Source organism: Pomacea canaliculata, linkage group LG2 (genome assembly GCF_003073045.1).
Source record: "Pomacea canaliculata isolate SZHN2017 linkage group LG2, ASM307304v1, whole genome shotgun sequence".
NCBI classification, from domain to species: domain Eukaryota; kingdom Metazoa; phylum Mollusca; class Gastropoda; order Architaenioglossa; family Ampullariidae; genus Pomacea; species Pomacea canaliculata.
The window spans coordinates 39,987,472-39,992,782 of record NC_037591.1 but is presented as its reverse complement, the minus strand read 5'-3'; positions in this window follow the sequence as shown (position 1 = coordinate 39,992,782).

Here is a 5,311-nt window from a genome sequence, read left to right as displayed (position 1 = left end):
AGGGTCAGCTGCCCAACCTGGCCCAGGCGAGTGCCCACTACCGAGCAGCGGCTTGACCCCACTACCCGGCTCGTAGGGCACCAAGCTCAATCGGTTGGCAAGCAGTGGTGTGTGTTGTGTGATCGTATCAAGTATATTAGCGATCTTCACTTCAGATGCGACTTTTGCGAATCAACGAATGGACGTTTTGAGTTTTTTTAAATAGATCTTTATTGTGTTCTTTCTAAGCGATGTTAGGCGACAAGAAATAATATCAACTACTATTAATTCAGCGACCATTTTCAAACTCTGTGTTCACGAATGTAGAGTTACATCCGACATCCCGTTGGGCCCCGAAAAGCTAAAAACAGTGGGGATCGGTAGGCATCTTGCTTAGCACTGGCTGAACTCGTTTACTAGTGTAAAACTGATAGTATTGTCTTGTCTGGTATGCCGTTATCTCGGCACCGTGACTGGCGGCCCGGTGTGGTTTTAAACAGTTGCTCGCCGATCCTCTGCAGTCAAGAACCCGAAGAATCGTCAGGGTGGTGTCGGCTTAATATCGTTGTGCTGGTAGAGGCTAGACCTCTTGTTGTAAGTTGTCTGCGAAGGAGGATAAATGCCTCTGTCTGTACTAGTCACACAACCCCACACAGCACACACCACAAAAAACAAACATGTGGCACAACACACACAGTGGTTATTTCCTGATGTTCCATCTCATAGTGGTGGATTGTATGAGTCCCGGGTTGTGGAGGGGAAGGCTTTGGGAAAGCTGGATGCCGACAGGGGTGCTTGAGGTGAGTTTCGACTGTCTTCGCACAGAAGTTACTAAACTTATGGCTAGAGATTTAAAGTCTACGCAAAGCCTCCTTACCAGTGTTGACTTGGTTAGAACCCCTTATGACGCACGGGCTGCTGTTATGGTAGGTGCGGTGTTTGTATAAATGTTTCAACAAGGGATAATGGCCAAGGCTGTTTTCAAACGGTTACTTCTGTCGTGGAATTCGTGAATCCCTGATCTTGTCTTGTAGCTTCTTGTTAGTTCCACTTGGTGTTTTAGAAAGATCACATATTTTTCGTTGATCTTGCACAACATATACGGCGGCTGTCACCTCTTTGTTGTCATTTACAGCGACTTTTAATGATAAGGTACTGTCTTCCACGAGAAACAGATAAGCTTGTGGTCGGTGGACTGAGATTTATTTCTTCGTGCTTTTGCAGACCCGGCGCTGCCTGGGATCGTTGACGCTGGATCGGGTGATTCATCTTTGAAGGAAAGCGGCTGAGTGTTGTTTGAAAAGACGCCGCGCACGCGACGTATTCACCAGAAGAACCGCTAATTCCACGTAGTTACACTCAGAATTGCATGCCAGGATATAAGCAATCCTAGCAATTCAGTTACCATGTCCAACGATGTCTACTGGAACCACCATGCCCTTACCTTGACGCAGAGATTGAAGGTCTGGCGGAGTTCTGTTGAAGATTAGTTAGACGACTAACAGTGTAGGAGAGCGCCTGGTGCGTCAGGGCTGAAGTGTGTCGTTGTCATGTGTAGCTCTCTACAGGAGACGAGGCTTAGTTTAGTGGAGGCAAGGAGGATCAGGATTTTTGGTGAGGATTGTGAATTTTGAATGTGAAAGTGGCGATCATTTAAAATACTGACTACACTACTGATGTTTAAATTGACTGAAGCCCCACTCGTGTGATATGATCCCATCAAACGGTACTGCCATAGCGAAATGTTGATTTTGTGGTGAAAATGAAGTGTGGAGAGCTGGGCGAAACTAGTGAGGACGGCAACTTCTCGGACACTTGTGTTACACCCAATGTTTGCACCTAGAGCCCAATAAAACTTCCCAACGGCGTGAGTGTGGATAGTTTTACAGTACCCCGAAGAATCTGAATAAAGACTAAAATCCTCGCTAACAGTCGCTGTGCCTCTCCGTTGACGAGCACCATCCACGTGGCATCCGCACTAGAGGCAACACTCAGGTGCACACATACTTACGGTGCCGCTGTATCCTGCAGGAAGCCGTAGATGATGGGATGTGCTTGGGCAAGTGCAGCAGCGCCGTGCAGAGGTCAGTGTCAGGATCATGCGGATGCACGACTGTCCCTTGTTGAGGAACAGCAATCTCCACTTCTCGCAGCTTCTGGCGCGACGGGACTTCTTGGCCTGCACACGCGTTCCACGCACATCACGTCAATTCGTACCCAGGTGTAGTAAAGAGCACGTTAGGAGAGACAAAGGGCGTCTCATAGCCCCTGACTTTACCCCTCGACTAGTATCTTCTATCCTCCTCGTTTCAACTGGAGTCCATGACAGAGTAATGAATTACAAAAAACAAACATTGAGCAAAAATATTGAAATAAAGCAACAATCGTGTTAACCAACGAACAAAACAAAACAAACAAGAAACAAAAAACAACAAAACAAAAAACAAAAAAACAACAACACACAACAAAAAGTTTGATAACAGTTGACGAGAACTTACACTGCGAATTAAGAAAAGCCATGGCTGAGATGGGTAAGATATAAATCCCGGCACGATGAACTCGTGGAGTAGACCCGAGGAGTGTTCCCGATGGAGCTCAGACACATATCTAAAGGCGTCTGGAACTCGGGTCATGAACTCCGGTTGTTCACCTGCAGTTTCAGCAGTTCTTAGATGGTTTTCCGCCCCCGTCTTTCACACGTTCCCTTGGTGCAGGTGCACACGTCAGTCACTCAAGCTAGCTATTTTGTCACTGTGAGCCACTTTTGGTAAAGGGCATACAGTGTGCGCATGTGGAAGTTGTCTTGAACTCTTAAGGTCTTCTAGAACTGAACTAACTCTTTTTTTGTTGACAACGTTTTACTGATATTCTCTATCTATCCATCTGTCCATCCGTCCCATCCATCCTACTCGTCTATCCTCTCACAAACATATATGTGTATGTGCTTTGACACCTGGCAAAGTTTGTATGACAAAGACAGGCAGTAGAACAAGCATACACACAAATGAAGGAACAGACAGACAAACTGGAACAGACGACAGAAAGACAGACGGACGGACGGAACACATGAAATCAGGGGCGAATGTACGCAGATAACTGCCGTGACACTTTACTTTCCTGTTTACCGCTGTCTGTTTCTCCCTAATCGACTGACCACACACACACACGCACGTGTATCGTACCCACTAGCAGCGGTACCCGGGCAGAGCGAAGAAACTGATTATCCAGATGAGGAACAGGAAACGTTGGTTTCGGTTGGCCCCTGTCGGTACAGTACTGTCATGATGGCATACACAGAGGTCGGATCTTATAAACACACCACTTTCACCTCCCTTCATAGAATTAAAAATAACAAATTAATAATAACAAAAAATAATAAATAATAATAGAAAAAATAAAATATAACAAAAAACTTTCAAATAAAAAATCCTTTCCTTTTCCTACTATGGAGTTGACCTGCAATGTTAAGCACTTATCATCTATGTCCAGCATCCAAATCTCTACTACTTGTGAGTAGAATACACTTTGGTCACGTGTTGTTTGAAAGAGTATGCAACGGTAATCATGGCTGTCCATGGAAAGTAGGATGTTTGTCATCGTGGTTCATGGATTACATGGACACAGCTGAATAAATGCACCTAGTACCCTTACGATAGGCCCCTTATCATTGCTAGTTACAACGAACATTACTTTGTCAAACGATCTCCTGTTAGGTCCTACAGTCTGTCTTTAGGTCCTGTAGTCCTGTAGAGTCTGTCTTCAGGGTCCGTAGAGTCTGTCTTTACTTCCTGTCGTCCTGTAGAGTCTGTCTTTATAGCATAGTAGACCTGTCTATGTATGTGCGTCATCTGGAGCTTGGTTCGTTAGAATTCCTTTGCCTCATCGCCGTACCCGAGCCCCGGTGATGTACTTCTTTCTGATCATCGACATCGACAGGATTATGTAAAGGTTGACTGTGATCAGAACCTGTTCCAGGTATGGATTCCATGGCAAACAGTCTTGTATGGAGAGAGGTGTCCCCTCAGCCCACAGCTTTGATTCTTAGCGGGATGATCAAAGCCAGCAGCACATCTGTAAATAGGGGGAGGCAGTAAATAGTGAAAACTCAACAACGTAGTCACTAAAAAATTGTAGGTACTAAACACATATAGGGACTAAATTCCGCATGCTGCAACTTTACACCTGACTGCAGCGAATCAAGAGGGATAACTATCGCATTTCATGGTTCCTTCCCCTTGACATGCTCCGCTGGAAGAAGGGTCAACACAGAGGTTACGAGCGTCACGTGAACAACCAACGCCCTGACGGAGCATGTGAAGATGTACTTGGCGCGGCTGCTTTGCAGCTGGTCCGTGGCGTAGAAGATGTACATCACGGGGCAGGTTGAGGGCCGAGATGAGGAGCATGAGCAGTGCCCAGGCCGCGATGAGCAACCCAGAGGTTAGCGGGTCTTGGGGTGTTGCTGGGCAGTTTGTGGTGGATGATGGAGTCTGCGCGAGGTCAAGACGAGAACAGCACATTAACACATCTTTGTAAAATATTAATATTTTCCCGACAGGGACGATTTCTTTTTTCCAGGTGCTTTTACCGTTTGAATGCATGAGACATGCAGATGCTGGGTTTGACAAAGGAGTAACAGCCGTTGGTTGTTGAGTTAATTTTGTGTGCTTCTTCTGTCAGAGGAGGTATATGAATCATCATCATTTAGGAAGAAATCTGATCGAAGCAAGAGCTTTAGAATTATAGTATCTGTGCTGGTAGTTATGAACAACGAATTTATGGAAAGGAATTCGTAGAGGCGGCTTTGTTTTTGTTTGTTTGCTTGTTTTATTTTAGACTTTAAGACATCTAAACAGTAGTAGTAGAAACAGTAGAATAATTAAATATAAGACAGTCTTTGCTAGTAGTAGAGTAGAAAGTAGGTGGTAGAAATAGTTTGAAAGAGGTAGTAGTTGTAGGTGGTGGTGACGGTAGAAGCAGCAGTTTGAAACGAATTTAAAAAATGGGAGCTATATAACTCTTCACATTTTGTACACTAGAATTATCAAATTATCATCAATACTTTTTCAAATTTACTCTGCTTTTACAATATGTATAATAAAATGATCACACCGCCGGACTTTTGTATTTGGAAAGGGTTGCCATAAGGCTTTTAATGTAGCTTATAAAAAATCAGTTTCACAAACAATAACAATGGAATTTTTTAATACTTGTACTGTAGAACTATTGTTGTGTCTAGACTTTCTATCTGATTTGTTACGTTTAAACAAAGACTTGGTGTCAGTATACATCACGGTCAGCCAGTCAATTATTGTCATCAGAACGTGAAGTC